This window comes from Heloderma suspectum, chromosome 4 (assembly GCF_057233095.1).
Source record: "Heloderma suspectum isolate Gila_16-S chromosome 4, 16-S_ref, whole genome shotgun sequence".
In the NCBI taxonomy this organism is placed as follows: domain Eukaryota; kingdom Metazoa; phylum Chordata; class Lepidosauria; order Squamata; family Helodermatidae; genus Heloderma; species Heloderma suspectum.
In genome coordinates this window covers 139,895,984-139,916,752 of record NC_139461.1, presented here as the reverse complement: position 1 = coordinate 139,916,752, position 20,769 = coordinate 139,895,984, and the positions used below count along the sequence as shown (strand labels likewise).

Sequence of the window (20,769 nt, the reverse complement as noted above, 5' to 3'; positions counted from 1 at the left end):
TTTGTTAACAAGTGATTGTTATATTTTGGCACACAGTTACAGGCAGTTGACTGAAAGGCATTACAGTGTGTGTATATATATATATATATATATATATATATATATATATTTAATTCTTTGTCTCCCCTAATTCTCAAGTTGGCCAAAATTGAAGTTTGGGGTAAATTTAGGGCTGCACCCAATATTCTCCAGTTTTGAGCCTTAGGTGGAAAATAATGATTTTGGTTGAACACTTATGACAGAATTAAGTGTGATGGCTGAAACCCCATGTCTTCAAAAGTGGCTTACTGCCAAACACCTGTAAAGCTGGGGCGGGATGTGTTGAGTGCAAAAAAAGTTCAGGACCCTGCCCCACTCCTGCCACTTGTCTGCTTGAGGTCATCTCCTATCCCATCACTCACTCCACTACGTTATTATCACTGCAAAGTGGTGTAATTCCTCCCCCCACCCCATAATAGAACTATATTATGAAGCATTTCCAACAGAAATCTTAGTGATCCAATAGTAGGTTGTATAGTTAACAGGGTGTGTGTGGATTCTTTTCTTGACTGATTCATTCTCAGTACCCTCACTCGGAATTCTTTACTCTAGAGTTACAATACTTTTTGATGCTATGTAAAGGGTAATAACTTGTTTATACTTCAATAGAATGGTGGATACAGTCTTAGTGGGTTCAGTCATAAATATTCCATCTGAGATTCTTTTTCTATGACCTCATAGAAATAAACTCTTGTTTCTTCTCTCGGGATGACCTGATAACATTTCACTTGCTCACAATTCTCTGGGAATTTCAGTAAGGCATTTGGTTCTTTGCAATTTGTATTACTCCAAAAAATCAATTTACTGACCTGCATCAGCCATTTTTACTATTTTATTATTGTTATTATAGTCCTGCTTTTAGATTGCACACATCTTTTATCATGACTGGTGCCATCATTTCCCCTGTCTGCTGCTTTGGCATCACTTCTCTCCTTGCTTCTGTTTTTTTAAAATTATTTTACTATTACTTTTATATCCTGCCTTTTTCCTCTTACGAAGAACCCAAGGCGGCTTACGTGGTCCTCCTCCTGTCTGTTTTATCCTCACAACAACTCTGTGAGGTAGGTTAGGCTGAGAGTCAGTGACCACCCCAAAGTCATCCATGAGCTTCATGGGCATGTGGGGACTAGAACCCAGGCCTCCTGAGTCCCAGTCCAACACTCTAACCACTACACCACACTGGCATGTGTGATGTCAGTAAATCAGAGGTCACATAAGCCCTGTTCAGGCATTTGCCTGAAAGCATGAGGGCTTAAAGTGGGTAGAGCAATGAGGCTGTGCATGGGGGCCGCACATGCTGGCCCAGGGAGTGGGCCCAACCCCCCACCTTGCTGAACTGAATTGACAAAGCCTGAAAGGGAGTTCTACTAGCATTTGCTTGAACATGAGTAGAACTCTCTGAACAATCGGGAACCCTGATCTGGGTGGCTCATAACAATTAAAACCATAAAATACAGCATGATAAAGCATAATAATTTAAAACTTTAAAATTACAATATAAAACCAAATATATAAAAAATTCAGCAGCGCTGTAAAGATTTAAAATAAGGAAGAGATTTTAAAACAATAGAAACGGAAAGACTAAAACGCCTGGGAAAATAAGAAGATCCTCACCTGGTGCCAGAAAGACTACCACATAGGCACTCGGTGAGCTTCTCTGTGGATGTCTTTCCACAACCAGGATGCCCCAAGGAAAAGGCTGTCTCCTTAGTAGCCACCTCCCCCACTTAATTTGGCAGGGGCACCGAGAAAAGGGCTTCTGAAGACGATCTTAGGGTCTGGGCAGGTATGTATGGGAAGAGATGTTCCCTCAGGTAACCTGACCCCAAGGCATTTAGGGCTTTGAAAGTTAACACCAGCACATTGAATTGAGGCTGAAAATGGACTGGCAGCCAGTGAAAATGGAAGAGTACTGGCAATAAGATCACATTGGCCAGTCCCTATTACTAGTCTGGCTGCCCTATGTTGGACCAGCTGAAGTTTCCGGACCGTTTTCAAAGGCAGCCCTACATATAATGCATTGCAGTAATCCAGACAAGAGGTTACCAGACCATGGATAACAGTAGCTAGGCTACCTCTGTCCAGATAAGGTTGTAGTTGGTAGATCAGCCTAAGCTGATAAAAGGTGCACCATGCTACTGAGTCCACCTGTTCCTCTAGTGACACTGCTGAATCCAAGAGCATCCTCAAACCATAAACCTAATCCTTTCGGGGGAGTGCAACCCCCTCCAGAACAGGTTGAACTGCACTTAGCCAGGCAGACGAACCACCCACTAACAGTGCCTCTGTATTGTTTGGACTGAGTCTCAGTTTATTGGCCCTTGTCCAGTCCCTTACTGTGCCCTGGCACTGATTCAGAACAGCCTCCATGCTCACCTGGACCTGTTCACCGAGCAGCCACATGCCCAGTGAGTGGGTCTGGCAACTGCCCATCTTCTTAGTAAGCCGCCATTTGCGCAAAAATGGCAGCTCAGGGATTTCTGTGAATCTAATGTTGTGTAAATGGTGGCCATAAAAGGGCCATTTACACAACATTACAGACGTGACTGCACCATTTAAACCTGTAATGTTGCATAAATGGTCCCTTTACACACGTACACTGGGTTTTTTCCCCTGCCGTGATAGGCTACGTAAATACTTAAGTAGCTTATCACGGCCTCTGCAGGGATGCAAATGGCGTCCCTGCATTAGCTGTGATAGGCTACGTAAGTATTTACATAGCCTATCACGGCTATGAAGAGAATGGTATGGATGTCTGGCTGCGGGCAGCCAGAGCTGGCTGGCAGCTCCGCGGCTTGGCCGCGGAGCGGAGCCGGCTGGGCAGGATTCCAGGGAGGAGGACCGGATCGCCTCCCCCCCCCGTTAAGGATTCCGGGGGGAGGGACGGAGCGCCTCTCCCCCACCGTGGAAACAGAACGGAACGGAAGGTAAGTGTTCCGTCCATCCCTAGATAGGCTACATAAGTATTCACATAGCCTATCACGGTAAAGGTAGCCACGCAAATGGCATAGCGGCCGCCATTTGTGTGGTTGCCTTTACCGTGATAGGCCACATAAATACTTACGGAGCCTATCACGGCAAAGAACAGGGGCACAAATGGCGTAGCGGCTGCCATTTGCATCCCTGCTCTTTGCCATGATAGGCTACGTAAATACTTACGTAGCCTATCACGGCTGCCTGCAAGGACGCAAATGACGGCTGCTACAACGGCCGCCATTTGTGGCTGCAGCAGCCCAGCTGCGGCTGGAACTCCAGGGGAGGATTCTGGGGGGAGGGACGGAGCGCCTCCCTCCCCCCACGGATGCCCCAGCACAGAGCCAGGTAAGCCTTTCGTACATCCCTACCCAGAGGTTTCATGTAGATGTTGAATAGCATGGGGGATAGCTCTGTGGAACCCTATAACACAGCTGCTAACTTAGTGCTAAGGGACATAGCAATAGTCCCCCTAGCACCACCTTCTGGAACTGGCCACCTAAGTAGAAGTGAAAACACTGCAATGTAGTGCTTCCGACTCCCAATCCAGACAGCCTATTCAAAAGGATACCATGGTAAATGGTACCGAAAGCCACTGAGAGGTCCAAGACAGTCAACAGGGTCACACTCCCCCTGTGTGTCTCTCAGCAAAGATCATCCCACAAGGTGGTCAAGCCAGTTTCTGCTCCAAAAGCAGGCCTGAAGCCTGATTGAAATGGATTGATTATTATTGAAAGATAATCAGTTTCATTCAAGAGTGCCTGGAATTAACTGGCAACCACCCACTCAAGCACCTTGCCTAGGAAGGGTATGTTGGCTACTGGCCTATAGTTGTTATCACCATCTGGGTTCAGGTTAGGCTTTTTCAGGAGTGGCCAATTACCACCTCCTTTCAAGAGGCTAGCAGCACTCCCTCTCTCAAGAACCCAACCTCCTGGACTCAGCCTGATATCCCCTCCCTATTAGATGTAATAAGCCATGAAGAGCAAGGGTTAAGCACACAGGTTGTCAACCAGACTTGGCCAAGCACCTTGACCACATCCTCAGGCCTCAACAGTTGAAACTCATCCAATAAAACTAAACCAGGTGGTGCTCTAGGCACCTCTATGAATAGAACTGCATTAACTATGGTGTCCAAGTTGTGGCAGATTCAAGTGATTTTATCTTCAAAGTGTCGCGTAAACGTGACAGCATGCTACCAAGGGTGGTTGCACCATCTTTCTCCCTGGCCCAGATTGTAGCAGGGCATGAGACAATCAGAAAAGCTTTGTTGGACAACACTGAGAAGATGCAGTACTGGAGGAAAAGAAGTCCCTTTTGGTCACCATCACTGCCACAGAGTAGGCTCAGTAATGACCTCCAACCTGTGCCCCATCAGACTTGGCACAAGTTTTCCTCCATCTGCATTGTCTAGCTAGGGATGGAAGAACTCACTGGAGCCTGCCTTGCACACCACTCACTGGACCCCGCCAGCTGCCTGCCCCTGTTCAGTGCATCATGCAAGCTGCTGGATGGTCCACAGGTGCTTGGCATGTTTTGTCCCTGCATCCAGTGAGCCACCATTTTGCATAAAATGGCGGGTGTGCTATTTACGTAAGTTGTGTAAAATGGCAGTCATAAACAGCCCCATGTATGCAAAATTACAGGTGTAAATGGTCTCATTAGACTATTTACGCCTGTAATTTTGCATGAATGGGACTTTTTACGCCCCCCCCATTTTATGCAAATAGCAACTTATGTAAATAGTGGATCTGCCATTTTTATGCAAAATGGTGGCTCCCAGCCAAGTGGGGATCTCCACGCTTGCCTGACTCGGTGCGTGTCGAGTTGGGCAAGTGCGGGGATTCATGGACTGATGTCCAGGGGGCCAAGCTGGCAATAAATCACTGAGCCTGGAGGCTCAGCTGGACTCTTGCGACATCCCTAGTACTTGCTGTCTTGTCTTCCCTTTTGCTTCATTGCCCTCAGCTCAGGTGTATACCAAAGAACTGCCTGGGCTCTGCTGAGGGGGAGAGGGAACTTGGGCATGATGGGTACTTTGCCGAGTCATCTCTGCATTCCATAGAGTGGCCAGGGCATCAACAAGAGCATCGGCCCAACAAGCAGGAAAATCCCTGAGCGCCCTCTGGAATCCATCGGAATCCATTAGTCTCCAGGAGTGGACCATTTTGATAGGTCCCCCACCCTTGCAGAGGGGAAGGGCTGCTGAGGGTCTAAACCTCAATAGGAAGCTATAGTCCAAAACCCCTGGAGGGCCTGCACTGACCTAATTAAACAAAATGGGGAGAAATTGTGTGAAAGAGCACATGACCTGCTGCTTATAGATGCTCCCAGGTTCAGTCCCAAGTATGTCCACTTAAAAGAATCTCAGATAGCAGAGCTGAGGGAAATCCTTCCCTCACCCCCAGTCTAAGGCTTTGGAGAACAGAGAGCTTCAGGCTGTTGGAACAGCTGTACAAGGCTGTATGATCAGGGTCAGTATAAGGGAGCTGTATATGTCCAGTTCTCGTATGCCACTTCCTACTGGCCCTCATATTCTGCTCACATACTTGGCTTTTATTTTCCTCCCACCCCTCACAAAAGAAAACAAAAGGATATTAGGTGGGAGAAAACAGAATAAAAGAATGAGAATTGCTGACATTCAGAGGAAATCTAGTATAAAGTATTCCTGGATGACATGATTGCACTTTCTGTGGTGCACCTCATCCATCATTAGCAACGGTAAGATCCAAGGGACCTTGTTTTTGAGGATTTGATGTGTTTCTTTGGGAAGAAATGTCTAAAGAAGAAAAATAGCCCCTTTTCACATGGAGCATGTGAAGAGTAGGTGAGCTTACTGGATTTAAGAATGAGACTACAGATGTGTAATTCTGACGTTTATATCAGGCGGTTGTGACATTTTTTTTCTTTATTACTGACTCTAAAGAATGTTTTGGAGCTGTCAGGGCTAGGTGCCATAGTCAAACCTAGACCTAGAGTGCTTCTTTCCCAACCTAGGCTCCCTGAGGTCAACTGCAGGAACTAAAGTTGGAGTGTTGGGTTCAGTCCATTGTGAGGGTGAGGGTGAAGACGAGCTGAGATCAAATTCCAATGTAGGAAACTGTTGTGTTGACAAGACAAAGCGAGAGGGCTAGGTTCTTTGTAGTTATACCAGGCTGTGCCAATCCAGAGGCTTCATACTGCCTGCCAATCCCAGGGGTTAACATTTTACATTATGGCCTTCTGTGCCTAAGGAAAGCTTTGAGGCCCCAGTGCCCCATTCTGTTCCAGCTCTAAATCTGCCATAGATTCACAACCTATCTCCTCAGGTTCTCAGTGTAGGGCTGTGTCAAAAATTTATCCCACATTTTTTTTGAAGCATTCTCATTCAACTTGATAGAAAAGAAATTGCTTTCAAAAAGAAATTAAATGGTGAAGAAGTTTCAGAAAAATCCTCATGGATGGGGTTTGGGTTTCTTCTTACCTTACATAAGAGGTGGCTGAGAAGTGTATGTTAGTTAGCTTCCCACACTTCCATTAAAGCCATCATGTGGTAATTTCTTGCACAGGGCTTTTTCAGATCAGAAAGCACAGGTAGGCTGGGAAGCTGCAGAGCGATGGAGGGATGTGTAATACAAATAAAATGCACACACCACACCTTTGGCCACTACACAGTGATTAGGCAAGCTCAAAAATATCACCAAAATACATTATAAAACACCCTGAGAATGAGGCAGAACAATGGAAGCCTCTTTCATGGGAGAAGAACACTTTTGGGAAATTGGGGGACAAATTTTGACACAGCACTAGCTCCACTTCTTCCCTGGAGCTAGACACAACACCCCCCCTCACACCTATATTGTGGTTGATTCAAAATGGGGGCCAGCCTGCCAACACAGTCGCCAACACAAAAACCACAACAGAGAGAGAAAGAAAGAAAGAAAAGCTGTGATACAACCCCTGCCAATGGTGAGCCCTACCTGTGAGAAACAGTTGAGAATTTTCCCTCCCCCTTGAGGAATTTGGTGAAATTGTCCGCCCAATTTATTTGCCCTCGAATAGGGTGGAGAATTTTGAGAGGCCATTTGAGCACAACTGTATCTCAGTGGCTCATGACTCATTGCTGACAGGAATCCCTTCTCCAGCTTTTCCACTTCTCTGAAACATATCACTGTCCAACATCTGCACACGTGGCAAACAAACTGGCGTGTGCAAATGAGTTTTGTAAACAACATCTGGAGAGGATGGTTGCCATTCAATTTGGCAATGGGCTTTAACTGACAGCAGTGTGGCCATTGTCAAAATGTAAAATTAAGCGTCCAATTTTATTACATCCGAATGCATGAAATATCAAAAATAACCACTGTTTATTACGGGACAAGTGTTCTTAATCCAGCCCAAGAAGAGATCTATCAGTTGGTTTAAACCATTTCCTCCAAAGCAGATGGTCCAACGGAAGTATACCTTAACTCAGTCTTCTCCAACTGGGTGCTCTTCAACACATCTGGACAGCTCCAGGTTGGAGGAGGCTGCCTTGTCTTCATTGAGGTTGACACAGCTTTCAAAGTTCAACCCTGATCAGATAACACAATGTAAAATAAGAGCCTACCTGAAATCTACCACCCCACTGATGGGAATATCTCAACCTCGTCTACAAGTTTTTGGAAGGGGGCAGCATTGCAGTTAGTTAATTCTAGTGCTGTGCCAAAAATTTATCCCATATTTTTTTGACCATTCTCATTCATTTGGCTAGAAAAGAAATTGCGTTCAAAAATAAATTCAAAGGAGTAGAAATTTCAGAGAAATTCTCGTGTGCACAAGTGTCCTGTCTTTTGTTGCACAATCATCTCTGTGGCAGCCTGTAGCCTCCTCAGCTTTCCAAACTTTAATTAAAGCCCAGGGCAAGACACAATGAAATAGTTCCTCTGATAGGGCTTTTTTGAGATCAGGAAGTGTAGGCAGCCTGGGAGGCTGCAGAGCAATTGAGAGATGCTTAATAGAAAGAAAACACTCACACAGCACCCTTCACCACATCACAGTGATTAGGTAAGCTTAAAAACACCACCAAAACAAATTATAAAATGCCCTGAGAATGATGCAGAAAAGTGGAAGCCTCAACACAGAGGCAGCAGAAAAAAAAACCCTTAGGAAAAAAAGAAAGAAGCTGAGCTACAACCCCTGCCAATTGTGAGTCCTATCTACGTGAAACTATTGGAGAATTTCTCTGCCCCTTGGAGAAATTTGATGAAATTGTCCCCCCAATTTCTCTGCCCACAAATACTCTGGAGAATTGTGAGAAGCCATTTGCGCACAACTTTAGTTAATTCATGGGAATTTAGAGCACAGCTAGCCTTAGGATCTCTATAGCATGCAGTATGGTTTCCTGTGATTTCTTCCCTTTGCTCTTCCCGTTCTTCCCCCCGTCCTCTCTCCAACCTTCCACAATTGCTGGGAGCACTTGTGTTTGCTCTCGTGCTCCTGCCTGTGTAATGGAACACAAAATAGACTGAACAAACACTGTTTTGAAACTCTACGCTGTACCTGCATTTATATGCAAAAATAATGTGAGTAAATCATTTTACCTTTTCTTCACCAGAAGAAAGGGTGTGGTCTCCCTTTATTCTAAGATAGCCTTGGGTGCACGTGGGGCTGGGAAACACTCGTTCTGTTTTGCCTTTTTGTTTTTCAGTGCGTATTGCCTTTCGAACAGGAGGCATCATTCATTGCTAAATAATCCCATCCCCCACAACATCAATTGAGTAGTACATTTCTGAGGCAAGCTAGGTGAGTCAGGTTAAGAGTCACATTTTTGTGTTAGCTACTCTGATATCAAGAAAGTGCCGCACAGCCTTGAATCAGGCAGCAGCTGAGTGCTAAGGGAGGAGCTGGGAAAATTTGAATTCTAGTGTTCAGTGAGCAGCCTGTCTCTTGACACTTATATTAATCTCATTGTACAACGCATGCAACAGAGCCCAACAGAACTTTGCATTGTACCCAGTATGTACACTTTGAATTTTACTTATCATAATAGGGCATTTAAGTGTGCTTTAAAAATGTTCCATACACTGGTGCATAAAATAAGATAATGACCTTTTAGACTTTTAAGGAAAATGATTAGCTCTCAACATTTTGCTCTTGCTTGTATGGCCAAGCTAAAGTCCAGTGTTGCCCTCAGATACATTAAATATGCTTGAGACCCAGCTGTCAATAAGACTGTGAAGAAAATTTAATTTTCAGAGTCAATACTGAGAGCAGCTGCATTAAGCATAGGATTAATTCTGGCACATTATTAATTTGAATGACCATGTAAGGCATTGTCTAGACAAGAGATAAACCAGAGTTTTCATAGGCAATCTGTACATAAAATGAGGTATGTCAAGGTTGTAAAGAATACTAATAACACAGATCTGTCCTATTAGCCAATATTGATTGTGCTGGACTGTGACATGATCTAGTAACTTCAGAGGTGAAATAGTAATATGTTCAGTACTAGTATTCTTGTTGCAAAGCAATTTACTGTAACCTGGGCTTCTCTCTATCAATGTTTCTCAATTTTTTTGAACTTGCTCCCTCTTTTTGATCTTACTTAGGGATGTGCGAACCCACCCCCGTCCGGGTTCTCTGGGTGCCTGCCCAGACCCTGCCCCCAATTTCTGGTCCCTGGACCATGCTTGCACCCCTCCCATGCTCAGTGAGCGGCCCACATTCAGCCTGGCAGCCTCATTGAGCTCTGCGGTTGCCATTTTTTGAAAAATAAAATGGTGATTGCAAAAATGTGCATATTTGCATATGCATGAATATGCGCATTTGTGAAATGAGCATTTTTGCACATACACAAATGTGCGCACTCACAAAAATGTGCATTTTCATGCATATGCAAATATGCACATTTTTGCAATCGCCATTTTATTTTTCAAGAAATGGTGAGCGCAGAGCTTGACGAGGCTGCCAGGGTGAGTGAGGGCCACTCACCAAGCGCAGGCAGTGGGCAAGTGCGGGCAGGGGCTTGGTGAGCAGCACTCAGGGGTGCAGGCAGGAGGGGGTTCTGCCAGATTTCCAGAAGGAATAGGGTGCCCGCGCCATCCCTAACCTTACCGTCCTTTGTCCTCTGACCTGACACCAGTAATCTGTTCCACAAGCCAGCATGCAGAAATTCTCATACACAGTTGTGTATAGTCTGCTGCTGCATATGAGGAATCTGTGGACTGGGATACTACTAACCAAACTTTAGCATTGGAAAAGTAATAGAACTAGACATCTCTTCCTCTCTTCATGTTCCCATCCTAAACCAGCACACAGGGTCTATCATTAGAACAAAGCAGTATCTCTTCCCTTCAGCAGATCAGGTTGGGGCGATAGGGCAGTGGGGATCTAGTCCAAGGATAGACAAATCTATCAGTTTCAATTTCTCCCAGTTTCTCATTTTTTCCAGTCTTATGGAAATCTTGAAATGTGTGCATTTCTCCTAATATCAATGTGCATTTCCGCCATGGTGGTGGAATTTTTTGGCAATGCAGTGGCAATTTTCAGTGGTGCAACAGTGCCAACTGGCGGCACATGAACGGCCTTGGTGGGCCATTTGTACATATGGCTGCATCAACGTTATGATTATCTGGTGCTTTCTATGGCATTTTACCAGTATGCACAAGTGCACACGTGCATCAAGATACAAATAAAATGGAAAATCTGAAGGCTGAACCAAACTACACATTGCAAAGTGCTCTGAACTGAATTTAAAAATAACAAAAAGGATCATGGAGGTTTTTTAATGCATTGATTCCCATTCAGAAACAAAACAAGATAATTCATAATTCCAAACTGTGGGGAGAAATTTGGAGGAGGAGAATTTTGGAATCATCCCTAATAGTAATACTTGATGTAGAAATAATTCTCTGAAGGTAGACGTTTTAGAAAGGCACTGAGAGGTAGATAAAGCGTGGGATATAATTCGAGGTCATCATCGATCCAGCAGAAGTCAGGCATCTTTGTCCCATTGATTTCAAGGGGAGAGCGTGACGCACGTGTTTAATTCTCCCAGTTGAATCAAAGAGTCTTAAATGTCTTGAGCTTTTGCTGGATTGTGGTCCAGGTCCTTAAATGTCTGCTGTAGCCTTTTAAAAACCACTCAGTCCCATTCAAAGCAAACAACACAATTCGCCCCTTCTCATGTGTGCACCTCTACACATGGAGGAAGTGTATCCCAATAGGGATGAATGGAGCCTGTTTTTCCCTCTCTCCCTTTCCCTCCAGCCCTGGGTAACACACAACCCAATGCACCTCTCCATTACTTCAGGTGTACATCTATCCCATTTTCAGATCCAGCACTCCTGAGCTTCCCGTTACAGCAACTAGAGCAGTACGATACTGCTGTTTTACGGTTTCTTATTCTTGTTCTAAGTTGTCAATTGTTTATTAATTTATGTGGTATTTATATTGCATTATAATTGTATTTTAGCTGCGGTTTTATAGTATTTTGTGTAAGCTGTTTAGAGATGTTATTATATTTAGCAGTATATAAGTAGCATAACTCAGAGAGCAATCCTATGGCTCGCTAGACGCTGTCTAGCGGGCCATGGGATATGCTCATCTCCGGGAACCGACCTCAGAGCCCGCGCTCCAGGGTCAGTTCCTGGAAAACTGACTGCTCCCCTTGTCCGCGCTGCCTCCAAGGCAGCGCGGAGAAGCCCCATCTTCCGTGCTCACAAGAGGAGCGCGGAACGACTGAAAAGGGCTGGGGCTAGGGGGCATTCTGGGGTGGGGAGAGCGGAGCTGAGTGTACGACACAACCAATGTGTCCCGCGGCAGCTTCCTCTCCCGGTCATCCCCCCTGATGCTAGACAGCCGAACACGGCTCTCTAGCAAAAAATAGCAAGGCAAGACAGCAGCGGAGGGTACGATCCCCCCGTGCCTCTTCTGCCTTGTTTTGAATAAGCAGTCACCTCCAAGGCCGGAGGCGGCCACCTGTCTAGTTAGGATTGCTCCCTAAGTGCTTTTCTACATGGGGTTGTTAATCGCTGTATCTACTTTTGGTTTTGTCACAGACTTGAGACTGAAGCTGTCTACAAAGGGAATCTCTTTTCCCTTCCTGCTTTTCTGCGACATAACCTCCAGGTAGCACTGTGCTCTAGTGGAATATCACAATTGCACAAGTAGGAAAATACTTGTCTTTTCGCTTTCAAAAGTAATACTCCATTTTCTCCACTCTAAAAAAAACCTGGGAAAGTGCTCTTAAAAAACAGAAGCGAAACTGGAGGATCACGATATCATCTGAAGAACCTGCAAACAACTGTGAGTAAGGAATCACGAGCACTCAATAAAGGCCTCATGCAGGAAAGCTCTAAATCAGTGCTGGTTTTCTGACTCCACACATGGGCTGTCGAAGAATACATTAGTGCTCCACAGTGGGGTCATAACACTTGCAATCCATTCAGAAGGGCTCAGCGGCACCAGGCGTGCGTGGTGCTTGGATCCATTTGCAAGATACCTAGATTTCAAATATTACTGCTTGCATCCAGAGTGGCAACCATGAAGAAGTATTTATTGATTTAAAATATTTCTTGGCTATCTTTCAGGGCAGAACCCCTCCCAAGGCAACTTACAGCAAGAAAATACATAAATATTTGTCAGGTTTCTGAAGGTTTTATAAGATTAGGGATGTAGCAGAGAAACTTTTCTCCCCTTTTTGAAATACTAGAACTCATCCAATGAAACTGAAGGTAGTAGTCTCAGGAGTGATTAAGGGAAATGTGTGTTTACACAAACCCATAACTAACACGGAGCTTACTGTCAGAATATGTGCACTAGTTTAAATTAGGGTGAAAATTTTGTGTCAGTTTGGTTTTAATAAGACATGATCAGACATTCACAAAGTTCTCCATATTCCAGACAAAAAGAAGTTGAGATTTTTTTTAAAAATGAATTTGCCCATGCAGTGCTTAGCTCTTAAAAGTCTGGGTTTGAATCCCTGTGTATTCAGGCATGTTAATTCTAAATTGGGGTTATTTGTTGTTTATTCGCTCAGTCGCTTCCGACTCTTCGTGGCTTCATGGACCAGCCCACGCCAGAGCTTCCTGTCGGCCGTCGCCACCCCCAGCTCCCCCAAGGGCGAGTCCGTCACCTCCAGAAGATCATCCATCCATCTTGCCCTTGGTCGGCCCCTCTTCCTTTGGCCTTCCACTTTCCCTAGCATCAGCACCTTCTCCAGGGTGTCCTGTCTTCTCATGATGTGGCCAAGGTACTTCAGTTTTGCCTTTAATATAATTCCCTCAAGCGAGCACTCTGGCTTTATTTCCTGGAGTATGGACTGGTTTGATCTTCTTGCAGTCCAAGGCACTCTCAGAATTTTCCTCCAGCCACCTCTTTTTTCTGGTAGGCCCCTTATCTTTAGCAGCTATATGGCAGGCAGGTACATCATGGTCGTCTCTGTGCTGGGAACAGCTGTACCTTTTGAATTTGGCTGATGCAGATGGCTGAGATTTTCATTTCAGTTCATTTTTTTAAAAAAGAATTTACCAAAATTTGCAAAGTTCATATTCAGGAGAGAAAGAACTTAATATTTAAAAGATTCAAATGTGGGAGAAAACAACACTGACAGATTTGCCCATCCCTGGTTTAGATGTCTTTTTAAAAAGGATTGGATACATTTATGGAAGATAGATCAATTCACAGGTTTCAATCATGGAAGCTAAGTAGAACTTCCATGTTCAGAGGCAGTATATCTCTCAACATCAGTTCCTGCAAACAGATAAAAAACGGGAAACATTTTTCACCACATGCCCTGCTTTTTAGCTTCCTGGATGCTGATCACTGCTGGAAACAGAATGCTGGACTTAGATGGACCTTGGTCTGATCCAGCAAAGCAATTTTTATTATAGCTCTGGGCAAATGGCTTCTCAAAATTTTCCGCCCTATGTGTGCAGAGAAATTGGGGAGACCATTCTGTGGGACAGACCATTCTCCAAAGAAAATTTGGAGAAAACCCTCCAAAGTGGATGTATATTTTGGGGGTCAGGGGGAGAAAAGAAACATCTCATAACTTTTCTGTGAAAAAATGTCTTCTGAGAAAATTTGGCTTAGCTCAAGTTGTAATTCTTCAGGATTCAGCACTTTTCCCAGAGTTCCCCAAATGTTAAATTTCTGAGGGGTGATTGTGGATGCATCTTGTCTCTAATACAGATAACCCCAAACCCAGCCTATGAGAATTTCTCTGAAATCTTCTCCTTTGAAATTTTTCCTAGCAATTGAATGAGAATGGTAAATAAAATGTGGAAGAAATTTTCGGCACATTACTAATTTTTGTATCATTATCAGCAACTCCTTCAGGGTGTGTGTGTGTGTGTTTGTGTTTGAGCCACCCATTAGTGGCCTGGTTGGGTTGGAGAACTTGCAAATATTCACAACAAGAAGTGATCTTGCAAATGAAACTTTTTCTTGTGAAATCAACCACTTGGCCATATATTTGCCTCTTCTGTAATGCCAAAAGAGCTGGAGACACTGTGATTTATTGTGTTGGATCAACCAGACACCACGGCCTTAATTATTGCAGCTGAGCTTATTTGATGGAGATAATTGAAGAAAGATGTCAATGTGACACAACAGATCTAATTGGTACCAGCTGGTCAGCTTTTGCTGATTTTGCTAGAATTCTTCTTTTTTTAATCCAGTGGAGCTGATATTTCAGAAAAGGGCAAGGCTGGTATTTTAGCTTGCTTATTTGTTCATTCATTCATTCGTTCGTTCGTTCGTTCCCTGCCTGTCTTCCATCATGAAACTCAAGGAGTTGTGCATTGGGTTCTCGGGTGCTCTCTTATCCAGGTACAAGTGATGTGCAAGTAGACTTATTTATTATTTATTTGTTTATATATTTTATTTAAAACATTTCTATCCCACCCTATATCATTAAGGTCTCAGGGCAGCATACAGATAAAATCCATGTAAACATTATAAAACAATAAACAATTTAAACACCTAAAAACATATTAAACTATTAAACAAGCTAAAACCAGTTAAAAGCTAAAACAATAAAACAGTTAAAAAATGTGCTGGGGAATGCAGTTAGCTCTCAAAGGCTTTGGTAAAAAGCCACGTTTTTACTTGGCGCCAAAATGAGACCAATGTCTGTGACAATCGGGCCTCTAAGGAGAGGGCATTTTACAACCAGGGTGCCACAGCAGATAAGGCCCTCTCCCATGTTCCACCACAGTGTATGTCTCGTACTGGTGGGATGCAGAGAAGGGCCCCTCCAACAGATCTCAGTTCTCAGGCAGGCATATATAGGGAGAGGCGCTCCCTCAAATATCGAGGTCCCAAGCTGCTTAGGGCTTTAAATGTCATCACCAACACCTTGAATTCTGACCGGAAGCATATTGGGGGGGGGTTGGCAGCCAGTGCAATTCCTTTAAGACTGGTGTTATGTGATCTTTACTTGATGTTCCAATCAACAGTCTAACTGTTGCATTTTGTACTATCTGCAAATACCTGAGTCATCTTCGAGGGCAGGCCCACATAAAGTGCATTGCAATAATCTAATTGGGAAGTTACCAGTGCATGTACTACTGTGGCTAGGTTATCCCTGTCCAGGAAAGGCCGTAGCTGGCAGATCAGCCGAAGCTGGCCCCAAGTACTCCGAGCCACGGAGTCCACCTGGGGCTCCAGTGACAGGGATGGATCTAGGAGTACTCCCAAGCTTCAGCATCCGAAAGGATGAGTCTCAAGAGGTGGAGCTTGATGATGTCATGGGGTGGGGTCTGGTGATGTTACATGGCTGCCTATTTGTGAAAGTCAAAATTTGGATGCATGGGTTGGGCCTGGGAGTATGGCCCAGCTGTATAGGGGGTAGAGCCCTGTGGTAAAGGAGTGAAGCTAGATATATGAAGACTCAGAAAAATGGAGACACCCCACTAAAAAATACAACAGGGCTTCTCCCCTTTGCAGGGGAATGGATTCCCCCACTCCCATTTTTCCACTGAAAAATGAAAATCTCTTGAGCAGACTGTTTTCTCTGTCAAAATGATCAGTAAAATACTTTTTAAAGTAATCTTTTAAAATAAGGTTGTTACCACCAGTTTCACTGCTGCAAAATTCCTAGAGCCAAGATTCAAATGCAGTAATATTAGTGATGAGAACTAGGGCTGTGCAGGGGCCCCCTGATCCGATACGGAAGCCGCTTTGTGGCTTCCAAGGCAGGCCTGATCTGGCTCGGGCAAATTTGCCCCCCTGACCTGCCTTGGGCCCGAACCTGAAGCGGGGTTTGGATGGCGAACCCCGCTTCAGGTCCCCCCCATGATGCCCCCACGCACCCTCCAGCTCCTTAGTTGGGCAACCTCCTCCTCTGCTGCTGCCACCACCATCACCTTCTCTGTCGCTTTGCCGCTGCCTTCTCCATTGCGCCACCATCACCTTCGTCTTCTTCACCGTTGCCTTCACCACCTTTGTCTTCTTTGCCACCACCGCCCACTGCTGCAGTCGTCATCTCCTGGGGCCTGGATGCGCGATAACTGCTCTTCTTCCAGGGAGTCACCATTTAAAAAATGGCAACCTCCTGGAAATTCTAGGAAGTTGCCATTTTAAAAATGGCGACTTCCTGCAAGAAGAGTCGCCACACATCCAGGCCTCAGGAGATGGCGGCTATGGACGGTGGTGAAGACAGCGGCGGCAAAGGAGGCGGCGGTCCGGCGGTGGCAGAGAAGGCAGAGCGGCGGCAGCGAGGAGGTGGCGGCAGCAGCGTAGAAGGCGGCTTAGGTAAGGACCTGGAGGTGCTGGGGGGGGGGCTGGGCAAGGGGGGCTGTGCCAGGGGCCGAAGTTCTGAAGTGCACCAAGCGCTTTGGTGAGCCCCCGACCTGCTCCGGGCTCCTTCGTGCCCCCTCTGCTTCACCTCGGAAGGGGCACAAAGTGGCCCGAAGCGGCCCGCTTCGACTTGGGGTTCGGGCCTCAGGCCAAAGCAGTGCACAGCCTTAATGAGAACATCGTTACTGCATTTGTCTGAATTATTAAGTAACTAACACTTTTAGCTAATGGCAGAAAGCAAAGAGGATCTCAAGAGCCTCTGGTTGAGGGTGAAAGAGGAGAGTGCAAAAGCTGATTTGAAACTCAACATTAAAAAAACTAAGATCATGGCATCTGGCCCCATCACTTCCTGGCATATAGAAGGGGAAGAAATGGAAGCAGTGACAGATTTTACTTCCTTGGGCTCCAAGATCACGGCAGACGGTGACTGTAGCCATGAAATTAAAAGACGCTTGCTCCTTGGGAGGAAAGCTATGGCAAACCTAGACAGCATAGTAAGAAGCAGAGACATCACCTTGCCGACAAAGGTCCGTCTAATCAAAGCTATGGTTTTCCCAGTAGTAATGTATGGCTGTGAGAGCTGGACTATAAGGAAGGCTGAGCACCGAAGAATTGATGCTTTCGAACTGTGGTGCTGGAGAAGACTCTTACGAGTCCCCTGGACTGCAAGGAGGTCAAATCAGTCCATCCTAAAGGAAATCAACCCTGAGTGCTCCTTGGAAGGACAGATACTGAAGCTGAAGCTCAAATATTTTGGCCACCTAATGCGAAGAGAAAACTCTCTGGAAAAGACCCTGATGCTGGGAAAGATTGAAGGCAAAAGGAGAAGGGGACGGCAGAGGATGAGATGGCTAGATAGCATCACCGATGCAATGAATATGAACTTGAGCACGCTCCGGGAGAGAGCGGAGGACAGGAAGGCCTGGCGTGCTATGGTCCATGGGGTCACGAAGAGTCGGACACGACTGAATGACTGAACAACAACAACAACAACACTTTTAGCATTAGAGGTGCTGGTGAAGAACTTCAGAGGCTCATCACTAGATTGTAGAGGGGCGTGGGGGAAAATGCTGCAGAGGTGGAGAAGGGGGGTCCACCTACTACAGAAAGCCTACGGGGGGGGGGAGAATCCCCCCCCATCCTTGGATTTTGCCCCTGCAGCATTTCCCCACCTCACCCATATTCTATTTAATGGAGTGGCTTTGCTCCCTTAGGCTGAATAAGGGCAACAGCCCTTGGATAAACTACATCTCCCATGATAACCCACACCATCACACACTAGCCAGTTAGCCAGTGCATCACAATGATGGAGAAAAATAAAGCAAAGCAAACATCTTTCTGTTCCCTCATCTCAACCTTTGTCTCTGCTGCTCTTCCTGCCACCTGCCATCAATTATAATTAAAGGGAGGGGGAGTGTTTTTGAAGTTGTAGGGGCTTTTGGGGATGAATGGTGGTTGTGGAGATGGGCAGGTAATTTTTTGGCAGGTAATTGTGTGGCTGTTGGTCAAATGCAGACCAATGGGAACAGCACTCTTTCCCCCAATAATGTCCCTGGGAACACCCCCCAGCACACAGTATATAGCCCCTGCCATGAGGATTTTTCACAGGGAAAATGGTCCCGTGAAAGTGGCAGAGGGAGGATATTTGGCCAAGCGGTTAATTTTTCTCAGCCCTTGGATTGGCTCAGAAAAATTACCTGAGATGTTCCAATTTAATAGTATGAGGTGCACTTCAGAGAGGTCAGCCATCTCTACTTAGCATTCCTAGGAGTGGTCATGGCTAGGTAGTACAGTGTACACTTTGCATGCAGAAGGTTCTATCTTCAATCCGTGGCACCAGAAGGTTCTAGCTTCAGTCTGTGGCACCAGAAGGTTCTAGCCTCAGTCCGTGGCACCTCTAGTCAAAACAGTCTAAGCTAGTAAGACTACAAAAGACCTGAGCCCTACTCCTGAGGCTTTGGAGGGATGCTGCCAGCCAGAGCAGACAACAACAGTGAATGCATGTAGGGGGTATGGAATCATGGAGGCAGGTCCGGTCCTGACTTACATGCATTAACTGGGTTGTATGAATAGATCTCACAGCACCGGGTGATGGGGAAGACTTCTGCTTGCAATCCCGGAGAGCTGCTGTCAGTCAGAATACATAATACTGGGCCAGATGATCCGATACTCTCTGATCTTGTGTAAGGCAGCTTCCTGTGTTGCCATGTTTCACTTCCGTACGTGCACTTAGGAATGATGTAAGAAGCAGGGCCCTGATTGCATGGGCAAGCCTATTTTCTGAAAAATTGTACATGAGTAGAATGAATCTATTCACACAAGCCACTGAATAAGTCAGAGGTTGAGGCTGTTGCCATGATCCTGCTCCTCCTACCATGTGAGTTCACTGTACATGAGGGTGTGGGTGGGTGTGCGTGCGTGCGTGAATGTGTGAATGAACTGGGGTACCAGACAAGATGGGCAAATAATCTGATTCATCGTAAGGCAACATCAGATGTTAGGCAAATCTTGTGATAGACACAGGCCGCGGTCCTATACTCACTTATCTGGGAGTAAGCCTTACTGAACTCAGTGGGGCTTACTTCTGAGTAAATGTTCACAGGATTGATCTCTTAATTGGGCTTAATTTCAAACTGATGCAATCATTTCCAGTCTTCTGTAGTGGAAACTGTACGGCATGCTCTTCATATTCTATGCCCTGTTATTTTATTCTAAGACACTTGGTTACACGACAGCATGCAGGGAGAATAATGAATGAGATAATTTGTTAGAGATTTCCATTTCTCTAACTGAAATTGAGTGTAATTCTGTACTGTAAAGAATGCACCAGTTTCCTTTTTGACTACTACTGTTATTTGCATATTTGGAACCCACAAAGTGCATTGATTATTTTAACGGTGCTCCATTTGTCTTTGAAATAGACATTCTAAGCTTAAGCAAACATGAAAGAAATCTGATTCTGACATAAACATGAAAGATAATAAGTTTGCAATGAATTGATCTAAATATAACATAATTATAAATGATTTCCTGATGCTGTTCTGTTTATGGAAAGGTGCTTTTTAATTTTACTTGAAACACAGAGTAACCATTAGTATCTAGAGTTTTTGTCAACTGCTTACATAATACAGTCATTTCCATACTCCTGCTGTAGTCATTTCTGCACAGAAGACACAAACTGTCATTCCAATTTAAAACAAAATTAAAAATAGCACCATTGCAGCAAGCTCAGCCATTCAAAGTACCATTTGTCATGCCTTTTTTGGTCACATTCCTGCAAGACTTACTGCAAACTAGTGAAAGGTTTCCTGTTTTTATGGGCTTTCTGGTAGCAGGAGGCCATATATTGCAAAGGGGGCCTATTTATTTATTTATTTCATAATGCAAAATCCCCTGGGGGCCCCATCAGTGGAGGCTGGGCCAGTCAATGTCTGGCACAGGTTTCCCCCGCCTTCATCTGTGGCCCAGCTTGCAGCTCCTTTACTCTGTCCCATAAAACTCAATAGAAGCCATTGAGAATCAAGCCCACCCCAGCAATATCTCCTTTCTTCGCCATCTCAGGAGTCTCTGCACAGGTGCCCCATGTGGTGAGCCACTCAAAGCCAGATAAATAATGGATGATGGATGAGCAGCGTGGCCTGCTTACGTTCCATCAAGGTTCCACCCCATTCCCAGTTGATTCATTCCAACCTGGTTTGGCTATAAATGCTTCCAGATCATGCTTATGTCTTTACCTGGGCAATGGTCAGAATCTGGCTCCCCAGTGTCTCTTCAAGCTCCTTTTCCAGTTTGTTTTTCTTCCTCCTTGCTTCCCAGTTGAAGCCTCCTTTACATGGACTCCTTCACTTGGACCCTCACCTGCACCTGGCTCTGCAGCAACTCTCTGCACCTCTGGATTGTGCTTTATTTGTGTGGCTCTGCTTCCTATGTTCTGCCTAGGCCCTCCTGCACGTCCTGCCCCAGCACTCCATCTCAGCTCTGGTTCCAAACCTG

The 20,769-nt window shown here is 45.2% G+C and overlaps 1 long non-coding RNA gene across 3 annotated transcripts in view; it reads left to right on the top strand.

The window, feature by feature from the left end:
* Positions 1-20,769, top strand: part of LOC146347454 (uncharacterized) — a 156,002-nt gene that overhangs the window by 25,935 nt on the left and 109,298 nt on the right. The window contains exon 3 of one of the 3 annotated variants that reach the window (XR_014789879.1): positions 13,013-13,225. The exons of the other annotated variants lie outside the window; for them this stretch is intronic. This is a non-coding gene — a long non-coding RNA (uncharacterized LOC146347454). The remainder of the gene's footprint in view (positions 1-13,012; positions 13,226-20,769) is intronic. 3 annotated transcript variants of the gene reach the window in all.